The 12,439-nt window shown below is 40.0% G+C and overlaps 1 pseudogene; it reads right to left on the bottom strand.

Moving 5' to 3' along the window:
- Positions 1–11,183: 11,183 nt before the first annotated feature.
- LOC118614803 lies at positions 11,184–11,302 on the bottom strand (annotated as a pseudogene).
- Positions 11,303–12,439: the final 1,137 nt, after the last annotated feature.

Genomic DNA, 12,439 nt, shown 5'->3' with positions numbered 1-12,439 from the left:
AGAATGGATGGCATGATGCTTGTAAAATATTTATAAAGTTCAATGTAAATGAAGTTATTAAAATCCAGAATAAAGTCTAAATCATCCAACATAAATATCCTTTCTGTTTGCATATGCAAAGCAGGACACAGAATATAAGGAAGAAACTATTGGGAAAATTCAGAGAAAGAGATGCATCAATGATCTATTGGCCTGGATCTGGAAAGAACTTTCGAGATCATTCAAATCATCTCATTTTTCAGATGGGGAAACCAGAAGCAGAGAGTGCCACTGTGTGGATGGGTCACAAAATCTGGTTGACACAACCAGGAAGGGGATTCTAGCCCCAAATGCCAGTCCAATGCCTTTTCACAATTTTCCATCCTTCTGGTCTGCATTGGCTATATGATAATCCAAGTATCTGCCCTCTGGAACATTCTCAAGCAAACACAGGATACAAGTGAAAAAAAAATAAGTAAATAAATGCCAGATCAGTTTTAACACCTGAACATTTTCTCATGCCTGGAAGTTGCAGAGAAAATGCCTCTGGGATATCTTTCTTTAACTTCCTTTCTCAATAATGGTATAAAAAATTGAAATCAGTGGTAAGAAAGAATGCATTGTAGGGAAAATATGCTTTCTACAGGCTGCTTCTTCGTCCATCCCACAGAGGCACTGAGCTCTGAGATCCTGACTTTAAATCTGGCTGAGGCTCAGCCATGAGCCCAAGTGTCAGGCTTTGACAAAGAAAGCTCTTCAACATTGGGAAAAGCTCATTAATATTGGTATCTGAGTTTATCTGTTTTCATGAAGCTCTCCGTGTTTTAAATTCTCTGCATGTAATACTGAATTTAAATGTTATTTTAATTCCTTGCATATAATGAGGTTGCTTATTTTTCCCTGGTCACCCAGGTTTGAAGACCCAGTCACCTCTGACCTGTGTTTCTGCTTTGAGCCCTAAGTTCATCCAATTCTGGCACAATCATTTTTTCTTGCTAACCCTATGCCACTAGCCTGTAGCAGCCCTCACACCTCATGCCTACCCTAGAGTCACCTTCCACAAATGCCTCTTTGATCTGTCACTTCAGGACCCTCTTGTCCACAGGACAAGTCTGAAAGTCTTAGCATGGCAATAGCTCTCTCCTCTTTCACTTCTGTCTTAACCTCCTTTTGTCCCCTGAAAAATGAATTTGCTGTTTGTGATGGTGAATGCTTGCCGTTGTCTGCATCTTCACTGTCCTCTCCTACCTCAACTTAATCACAGTCTCAGCCAGCCTTCGACTCCTCGCAACTCCAATGCTGCTTCTTCCACGAAGTCTCTGCTGGTTACTCCACCCGACATTCCACATTCCCTTATCAGACCTCCTGTAACTTCAGACTGAGCCACCACCTTGATGCATTCAAACCCTTGCATGTCATAGAGCCCCTCCTCGAAGACATATTTTGTTGGGGCAGGAACATATTTCGTTCTCTACCCTTCTACAATACAAAGCATTTGCCTTCCACATTCTAGAGGCTCAAAAATTATCTTTTGATTGAATAAAAGAAAAAACAAACAATAAAACCACTCACCTCTTTTTTAAAAACCCCATGTCTTCCAAGACACCCAGCAGAACCCAGTAGACTGAGGATTGAGTTCAATTCTGATTTTTCTTTGGATATTATTTGAAAGTTCACTGGTTGCCCATGTGCCTCAGTTTCTCATCTGTGACCATATGACAAAATATCTTCTTCCTAACTTACTTTACAAGGCTATTTATTTTCACCTAAAAGGTGGCAATATCGTGCTTGTTTTGTTTTGTGTTTTAATTTTAAACAGGCTAAGTACACAGAGACATGGAGGATTCTGTTTGGAAGAGAAAGACCCTGGGCCCCGTTGCTTGGAGTTCACTGCCAGCCCAAGGGAGAGAGGCAGGTTCTCTCACCAACCAGAAAAGAAACAGCTGTGGTGACAGATGTTGGTGGCGCTGATTATTCTAGGGCTGTTTGCATTCAGATTTCCCAGGCAGTCTTGGTTTTTTGAAGTCAGTCTCCTTTGACGGGTTTCCCCAGGTCTTGGGAGTGAAAACATACCGCCCCCTTGTCCCATGCATTTCATTTGCTTTTTCTCTACTCTACAAGCACGTAGATAAAGGACACCCACCCACTACACACACTCCCCATGCCTGTGTGGCTTCAGATTGCAGTCTGAACATAACCGGTCTGGGGGAGAGAACCCCTTATTCCTCCTTAGGTTGCTTTGTGTTGTTGTAGGTGTGTGTGGGGAGGGGGAGAGAGGGGTGGAGTTTGGCTAAACCACATCCAAGGCCAATTTCTCCAAAAGATGTGCAAACTTCTGATCCCACCAGGGACTTCAACTGAATACCAAAAAGGGACCTCTTTGTTCCTTTTAAATGAAGTATTTACTTTGAGCTGCTAAAATGAATTAATGAAAGGAAATGACACCTTCAGCTTTTTTTTTTTTTTTTTGAGAGGGAGGGCGGTGTAGTAAGTGAAACCAGGAGTGAAAGGAACTTTTCTTTCCTCCCCTCAAATAAAGAGGAAGAAGGGACAGATGAGGATGGAAGATGGTGAGGGAGGGTGGATCCTGTAGGGTTTTCTAAAATAGACTCTGCTAGAAAACAGGATACTTTTTCCTGAGATTAAAAGTTGCCTCTTAATACTGTAAGGCCCATGTATATGCAAGCAGTGTGGAGTTATTACGGCCTAAAATAGGAAACCATTCGCTTGATCTTTTGCTTCAATCCTATTAGGGGCCCCCTGGAGTTCAAGAGAGATACCAGCCTGTCATGTCCCTGTTGCTGTGACGACCCTGTTTTTATAGAACAAGAAAGAGAAATGGGAGTGATTGGCAGACCTTGCTTGCCCCCGAACGTAACACAAAGGGCGACAAAACGAAGAGGAAGTGAGGCCCTTCTCAAGGTCTGACGCTGCTTAACCCTACACCACCTCACACCTGGCCCAAGGCGCCCCCACCCTAGCCTTCTCCAAGGGAAAAGAGGGTGTCACTGCTGCCCAAAGAGCACCAATAGAGAGTATTACCATTTGAAAACAAACAAAAAACAAAAACAAAACAAAACAGACAAACAAAAAAAACCCGGTCTACTACCAACTTCTGGAGAAAAAATGTGAGAGGGGCCTGGAAGCGAGTGAAAGAGCCGATGAGGCGTTCCCAGCCCCGGGCCGGGCCGGCGACATTGTCAGCAGGGGACCGTTTGCCCGACGTTTGGGGGGGCCGGGGTTGGAAGGGGCCGGGCCGGATAAATCCCACCATATGGTGCCAGACTCCAACTTGCCGGCCATAAATAACCGCCTCCCTTTCGGGTTTTCTCGCCGGGCTCCTCCGATTCCCGCTAAAGTGGCGGAAAAGTGCAAAATGCTGTCCGTGCTCATTTTCTGCGCGGTCTGCGCGGGAAGAGGGAGACGCGGCCCGGAGGGGGCGGGGGCGGGGCCGGGCCACCCGCCAAAACCGGGCGCCGGGCCGGGCGGCCCCGAGACCGCGCGGACAAAGGCCGCGCCCGCGCCGCGCTGCCCCGGCCGGGCCGCGCTCTCCTGCGAGCCGCCGGCCCCATCGGGGTCGGCGTTGCAGCAGTCGAACCGCCGGTCCCAGGGGCGAAGGCATTCGTCCCCTCGCCGTCTCGAAGCCGGCGGCCGGGCGGCCCGCGCGCCGGCCTCGTCGCCGCCTCCCGCCCCGCACAGCCGCCGCCCTCGGGCTGGCCGCTCGCCCGGGCCGCCTCGGACGCTCCCTGCGGCCCACGCCAGGTCGCAGCCTCGCCGGGGAAACGCGGCCCGGCGCGGCGGCCGAGGCCCCGGGCGCCCAGACAGTTACCCCGGTCAGGAGTTGAGCGTGATTTCCGGGGTCGGAGCGGGACGCTTTGTGCGAGCACTTTTCTCCCAGACTCTTGAGGCGGAGGGGGCAGCGGGGAGAAAAGAAAAAGAAAGGGGCGGGGGGGGGAAGAAAGAAAAGAAAAGTTTCTTTCGGGGGAAGCAGCGAAATAGGAAATGAAGATCCGCTCTGTAGTTTAGCTGAAAGGAAACGCTGTCTAATCCTGACACGTATCGCATTGAAAATAAAACTCTTTTATCTTCATGCGTGCCGAGCCCCCCAAACATTGTTCGGACTCCAACAGGGGGAAAGACGTCATAAAATGAGAATTTGTTTCATTGTGGGTCTCTCTGCCAACAGGAGGTTTTTAAAGAGACGCCTAACAAAGCGGGTGCCAGGAGGGGGACTTTCCAGGTGAGCGGGAGAAGGGGTGTCGGCCCCCCTCCAAACGCCTGAGAGAGAGAGAAAGTTGTTCAATAAAACCGACCATCCCCTTCGTAACACCCCCGGCTTCCTTCCCGAGACCCCTGTCTCTCTCCCAAATAAATTACAAGCGACTCTCTTCCTGCGCCAAGCGCCCTTGGCTTCCCAGTAAGCCCCGAAGGTTTTAAGAAAAGACGTTCAGGTTTGGGAATCGAAAGGGCCGGACGTGTGTGTGACCCGCCGCCGCCCTGGGTTCAGTGTTGTTGGTTCTTTTTCTGTCAGGCGTGATAAAGGAAAATATTTTAACTGCAACCTACAAACTTGTTTTTTAGTCTTTTTCTCTCCTTTCACTATTTTTTTTTTTCCTTCCAAGAAACAACTCAAGAAAAACTAATTACAAGGCACGGCCCCGAAGTTAAATGAAAATGTAAGCCGGCAATACGGAGAGCAAATTAATTTTTTAAAAGATAGATTTTAGTTTGGAAAAAAAAAATACGTTGTTCAGGTAACATTTGTTAAAACTATGCTCGATTTCGGGCTGAAAAAATCAGTACTAATCCAGAACTCTGAGGTCACTTCTGGGTGCGTTGTCTTTAGAAATTCTAATTTGAAAATGTTCGAGCCTTCTTTTGGGTCTTTGTTTTGTTTTCTATATAGGAAGGTTTGGTGGTTTTTTGTTTTGTTTGTTTTGTTTTGTTTTTATTCAAAAAAAAATCCCTCTCTGTTTAAACGTAGTGGTCTTGGAAACTGGGAGGATTGAGGGAAGGATTTTTTGAAAGTGGCCCAGTTGATATTTTACTGAAATAATAAATAATTAAAAAAAAAACTTTCTCTTTTTCGGGTGGATGTCAAATTTGTAAAAATGCTCTTGACTCTTGGAAAAGTGGGCACCATCGCACATATCTGATAAGTTGATCCAAGCCAGGACTTGCTTCCAGGGGCTCCCTCCATACCAAATGGAGAAGGTTTTTGCTATTTTTGCTGTTAATGGCGAGTTTTTGTTTTTGTTTGTTCTTGTTTGTTTTTTAAACACTTTTGGTGGGTCTCCTATATTATCTTCCTGGGGGAAGTTTTAATTTTCATTTCAAAAATGAACAAGCTGCCACACAATAGGAAATCACACTCCTTCCCAAAGACATTTTTAAATGTCCAAACATTAAAGTACAATAATGAATATTTTAAAATGAAATAAAATGTATGTCCCATTAACTACTTCTTTCCTGTTTGTTAAAAATCTCCAAATACGCCATTTTCTTACTGTAGTGTTTATTTGAAGTTATTACAAACCCCGTCTGGTTAATTTTCTTACATTAAGATATGAAAAATTATCTTCCTCAAATCGTCATCCCATACTTGTTTTGTTTGTTAACTTGACCCCACATCAACTGAGTCCCACAAGAAATAACTTGACAGATGTTAAATGACATGAAGGCGAGTTATTTGGGTTTTTTTATAGATGGAATCTTCAGTCTGTTTAATTTATTTTTAAATATGGGAAGGTTTTTTTTTTTTTTTTCTGTTACTGTACTCGCTCAGAGGAGGGCTCAAGAAAAGAAAGCCACGTCCTCCTTTACTGTATCGGCAGTGAATTTGCACCACCTTCTGGTAGGTTAGAGAATGATGAGAACACTGCTGCTTCCATAAAGAATTCTTTTATTCACCAAGCTTCTATGAACATCGTCCTATTTGTACGTGAACTCAGAGTGCCAATAAGCTTTTCTGAGAACTCATAGCAGATTTTCTATAGCCTGATTTTACAAAGATTCTTTGAACCAAGACACCGTTTTTTATCACATCCTCAAAAGAGCTCACAAAGTCCATGTGTGTTAATTTACTAAAATGACTGGCAGGGAGGTAAAGGATGGCTATAGAATAGTCCTATTCTATTTTGGCTTGAAAAACAAATGGGTGGGGGTTATAACTGGAGCAGTGGAGAAACAAAACGCTTCTCTTTCTTGGGTTCATAAGACCCTCATTACCCACAATTAATCATAATGACATGCCGTATTCAGGCATCTTGCTGAGATCTGGCGAGGAGCACACAGATGTGGCTTTCTGGAGATTCCAATCCCTTCTGCAATATGGATTTAAATATACTAAGCTTGTTAGTACCCATTACCAGCTCCCTAGGTCTGCGGTTTCTCTCAAAAGTGCTGGTCAGCACTAGGGTACCAAGTGTTTTTTGTGGCCTACAAATAGCATTTTCCATGGCCTTCCTGCCTGGTGATGAAGACCACAGGGTCCAAAGGTTAATACTTATTCCTTATAGCCAAACTAGATTTTTTAAAATAGAAAATCTGTCTACTATTATGCAGATGCATATGTGTGTGTTACTTCTATCTTCTTATTTGAAGATGTTTTTTTCAAGAGAAAATTAACTTGATGCTGTGCTTTAGAGAGTGTGTGGAAAATGTAGACCATGTTCCAAAAAAGAAGGGCCCAATGTTTCGCCTGAATAATTGAGCTCATTGAGAAAGGTGTGCAACTGAGTGAAATTGGTGAAGTCATTTACTGAATTATTCATATTATGTTAACCTACAAGCATTGACTGAGCCCCATGGACTGTGCCAAGTCTGTGAAGCTGAAACAGCCATGTTGGCTGACCTGGGCTACTTGCATAGCAGGTAAAATTGTCTTCACCTGGATTATCAGGGCTTTCTAGCAGAACTCTGTTCAAGGCACCTATCCAGACAAGGATGTTTGGTTATTTGCACACCATTAAGATGACCCTATCAAGGAAGACTAACAATTATTTGTCACCAACATAATCTAAAATCTTTATTACACACTTAAGAAGATTATAAAGAAATTATATGTGAAAACTACAAGCTTTCTTGAGGGATATTCCAAAGTAAGACAGTTGTTGGGAAAACATACTATCCATTTGTCAAAAAGGTAAATTAATACAGATCTTAACTAAAAACAAATTTCATATTGTTAAAGATTTACTTACACAGATTAAAGTGTAAAAAGAAAAATGAGCAAAAGATACAAATTGGCATTTTACAGCAGAAAAGCACATAAGCCAAGAACAGACCAGGTACATGCAGAGCAAGGTCATAATGAGATACCATTTTCTGTACAATACCCATACTGATACTATTTTACAAATACCCTAACACTATTCAATTGGCAAACAAAATTTAAAAGTCTAGCAATAACAAGTATTGGAGAAGATGTGGCCCCACGGGATCTCTTAACACTTCTGAAAGGGAAAGATATATAACCACTTTGGAACACAGTTTGGCACATACTAGGCAACTGGGCAAGTCTAATCCCAGGTGTACACCCAACAGAAGCCTTTTCACCTGTACAAATGAAAAAAATTCGTACATGTATTTAAGACGATGCTAGGCATATAATGGTAACCTAAATGTCCATAAATGAGTGAGTATGCAAAGCACAATGGTACATGGACTGAGTGTATACAGCAGTCAAAATAAAGTGTAGTGAGATATAGGTATAATGATTAAGCTGAGCATATTAAATGAGGGAAAAAGTAATATCAGAAGATTACATGTAGAATGATAATCTTTTTGTAAGCATAATAAACAACTTAAATACAATATATACTCCTTCAAAAAACATATAGATGAGATGAAACTATAAAAAAGAAAAGAATTAATACATACTTCAGAAAGGTTTTCTCAAACAGAAAGAGGGGAAAGATAGGGTGAGGGCAGATCATATAGCAGAATGTAAATGATTTCAGGATCCTGGTTATTGGGTAGTGGGTTTATGGATGCTCATTACATTCTTAAAATCAAAGGACTAAAAGCACACACCAATGAAGAGAGTGTGTCTTGAACAAGCAATTCTTTGCACCTAGGATTCAATAAAGATTAAAGAAAATAAAACATGAAAAAATAAATGTGTTTATACAATTGTCTTATGAGAAAGGTTCTTACAGACATATCATCAATAGCAAAAACCACAAAGAAAGTATTGGTAAACATGACCATCTAAAGCTTTTAAAATGTTTTATATCAAGAAACAAGAGTTAAAAGCTGAACAAGTTAATAAAATGTTTTTAATTCATATGAGTTAATGAGCTCACTATATAAAAATTCCTTTAAAGCAACAAAGGAAGATCCTAATTGAGAAATGGACAAGGAATATAAACAGATGGGACACAAAAGAATATCTATAAATAGCCAATAAACATATGAAAAACGTGTTCCCACTCATTAATAATCTAAGAAATGCAAATTAATGAAACAATGAAACGTGGCAAAAAATGGAAATGATTAATATTGCTTGATGTTGGCAAAGCTGTGAGGCAATGGGCTTCCTCCTACGGGCTGGTAGAAATCTCTGCATCGTTCCTGGATTCTAGTCAGAATCACAATCATAATGCCAGTGCACATTTATTGAGCCTTTATTATGTGGCAAGCACTCCTCCAAGTGCATTCTATGTGTTGAATCCCCATAGCAACCCCAAAAAGTAGGTACTATAATTACCCACATTTTTCAAATGAAGTATTTTGAAATGTATATCAAAAGTCATTAAAATGTGTTTATTGTATTACATTAGCAATCTCCTGTGCCTCAATTGCTACAGAAAAATACAGAGGGAATTGGCATCTTTTAAAAATTTTCTTTCTGTTCACGACTTGAATGCTCACATAACTTCAGTGCCTCTTTGAATTTTTCTATATATCAGATGCAAAGGGGTCCTGGAAGTGTGAAAAAAATTCATAACCCTTGACCAGCAAGTAATTCCATTTCTAGGGATGTAGTATAAGAAAATGTGTAAGGATATGTACCAAAATTTAGCTACAAAGGCATTTATACCAGAGTTTTCTGAAATAAGAAAATTACAATAATCCAAATGTAAGACAGTAAAGATTGAATGAATAACTCGTAGTATATTCAGAGGATGCAATAGTCTGCAGTCCTTTTTTTAACCTACCAAATTATATTTTTAATTAAACTTTTATTTTGAGATAATTGTAGATTCACAAGCAGTTGTAAGAAATAATACAAAGAGAGTCCATATACCCTTAACCAGTTTTCCACAATGGTGGGAACATCTTGCAAAACTATAGAGCAATATATCACAAGATACAAAATATTTCCAATTCCACAGGGATGCTTCATGTTGCCCTTTATAGCCACATCTACTACCCTCTCACTTCCTTTCCCTCCTTAATCTTTGGTAACCACTAATCTTTCTACATTTCTAAAATTTTGTTATTTCAAGAATGTTATATAAATGGAATTATACAGTATGCAACCTCTTGGGATTGGCTTTTTTCACTCATTTTAATTCTCTAGAGAGGCATCCAGGTTGTTGCATTTATCAGTAACTTGCTCCTTTTTACCACCGAGTAGTATTCCATGGTACGATGTACCACAATTTGTTAACCATTCACCCACTGAAGAACAAACAGCTGGGTTGCATCCAGTTCAGGGCTATTACAAGTAAAGCTTCTATCATCCTCCCTCTACAGGGTTTTGTGTGACATATAGGTCTTCATTTCTCTGGGATAAATGCCCAGGAGTGAATTGTTAGGTTGTCTGGTAGTTTCACATTTAGTTTTTTAAGAACTGCCAAACTGTTTTCCAGAGTAGATGAATCATTTTACATTCTCACCAGGAATGTATGAGAGATCCATTCTCTGCATCATTTCCAGAACTTGATGTTACCATTAATTTTTATTTAAGTCATTCTGATAGGAGTAGTGATATCATTATTGTAGTTTTAATTTGCATTCCCTAATGGGTAATTTAGATGCTAAAAAATATATATATGTGTGTGTATAAATTTAAATAGACTTCCATTTTCAGAGCAGTTTTAGGTTCTCAGAAAATTGTAGAAGAAAGTATAGAGAGTTCCCGTACACCCTCTTACCCACTACACACACAGCCTCTCCCAATATCAACATCCCAAACCAGAGTGGTACATTTGTTATCATCTATGAACTGACATTGACACATTATCACCCCAAGCCAATAGTTAAAATTACATAGTTTACACCCAAATCCCATAGTTCACTCTAGTATTGAGCTTTCTGTGGGTTTTGACAAATTTATGATGACATGTGTCCACCATTATTGTATCACGTGGAGGTATCCTACCTCCTCCCCTTCTCCCACTTAAGCCCAGGAAACTACTGATCTTTTTTACTGTCTGGAGTTTTGCCTTTTCCGGGGGGTCATACAGTTGGAATCATGCTGTATGTAACCTTTTCAGATTGACTTCTTTAAATTAGCAATGTGCATTTAAGATTCTTCCATGTCTTTTCGTGGTTTATTAGCTCTTTTTTTTTAAAGCATTAGATAGTAGTCCATTGTCTGAATGTACCACAGTTTATTCACCTGCTGAAGGGTATCTGGGTTGCTTTCAAATTTTGGCAATTATAAATAAAGCGGCAAAAAACATATGTGTACACTTTTTTTTTGTGAAATAATTTTTCAATTGATTTGGGTAAATACCAAGGAGCATGATTGCTTGATTGTTCGAGTATGTTTACTTAGTCTTGTAAGAAACTGCCAAACTATCTTCCAAAGTGGCTATTCCATTTTGTATTCCCACCAGCAACTAATGAGAGTTCTCGTTGCTCTATATCTTCGCCAGCATTTCATGTTGTCAGTGTTTTAGATTTTGACCGTTCTAATAGGTGTGGAAGTGTATCTCATTCTTTTAATTTGCATTTCCCTGAAGACATATGATGTTGAGCATCTTTTTATATTTGACATCTGTATGCTGTCTTTGGTTAGATGTCTGTTCAGGTCTTTTGCCCATTTTCTAGTTGGATTGTTTGTTTTTTTTACTGTTGAGTTTTAAGTATCCTTCGTATATTCCACATATTAGTCACTTGTTAGATATATAATTTGCAAATATTTTCTCTCACTTTATATATTTTCTTTTCATCCTCTTAATAGGATCTTTCACAGAACAGAAGTTTTTAATTTTATTTATTTATTTATCTGTTTGTTTGTTAATTTTTAACTCTTATAGCACCTGGTCTTCCTAGGTGGTCTGCCATCCAAGTACTAACCAGGTCCAACCTTGCTTAGCTTCCAAGATCAGATGAGATCAGGCACATTCAGGGCGGCATGTCTGTAATAGAAGTTTTTAATTTTAACGAAGTATAGTTTATCTATTTTTTTTCTCTGACATATCATGCTTTTGGTGTAAAGAACCCTTTGCTTAGCCCTATATCCAAAGGATTCTGTCCTGCTTTTTAAATATAAGTTTTATAGTTTTATGTTTTACATTTAAGTCTATGATTAAATTTTTGTTAATTTTTGTAAAAGGTTTAAGACTTAGGTTGAAGTTAATTTTTGTCAATTGTCCTGGCATTATTTGTTGAGATTGCTGTTCTTCCTCCTTTGAATTGCTTGTGCATCTTACTCAAATATCAATTGAACACATTCGTTTGGGTCTATCACTCAGTTCTTTATTCTGTTCCATCAATCTGTGTTTATTCCTCTGCTAATATCATACAGTCCTGATTTCTGTAGCTACATAATAAATCTTCAAAGTAAGTAGACTAATTTCTCCTACTTTATTCTTTTTTTCAAAATTGTCTTAATTATTCAAATTTTTATGCCTTTCAACATAAATTTCAGAATATTCTTGGCTATATCTACAAAACAACTCAGTAGAATTTTATAGGACTTGCATCAATTTGGGGAGAATTGACACCTTAACTATGTTGAGTCTTTCAATTCATGAATAGAGTATGTCTTTACATTTATTTGGAATTTCTTCCATTACCATTGTGTTGTTTTCAGCACACAAATCACTTATCGATTTTATTAGATTTATATCAAAGTATTCCATTTTTAGAGTGATTATCAATAGTATTATATTTTTAATTTCAGCTTATTATTAATATATAGTTGAGCTTTCGTTGCTGTTTGCACATCAATGGGAAGGATTGATCTCTCAGGCTGATTGGTTGTGAGAATTGGCTGTTGTGTAGGGGCTGACCCTACATAGCAAAATTTGCTTTAACAGAGCTTTGATGTCTGCCAAGTCTGCCCTTTGGGACGTGTTGTCTGTGGAGGTGGCCAGGTGATACTCCAGCATGATCTGAAGATGGTCACCAGGCACGCTGGTCCTGGGGCCTTCTGGCCAACTTCAGCCACTGCCTGTGCCCTGCCCAAAGTCACCTGGCATGAGCCATAAAGCAATCTACAGATGTCTTCCACCCACTCTGAGCTTGAAGGTACTTTGGGAGGCCAAGCTTCAGACCAAGT

Source organism: Rousettus aegyptiacus, unplaced genomic scaffold (genome assembly GCF_014176215.1).
Source record: "Rousettus aegyptiacus isolate mRouAeg1 unplaced genomic scaffold, mRouAeg1.p scaffold_m13_p_2, whole genome shotgun sequence".
NCBI classification, from domain to species: Eukaryota; Metazoa; Chordata; class Mammalia; order Chiroptera; family Pteropodidae; genus Rousettus; species Rousettus aegyptiacus.
The sequence above is the reverse complement of the archived record's forward strand: the minus strand, read 5'-3'. Positions and strand labels throughout refer to the sequence as shown.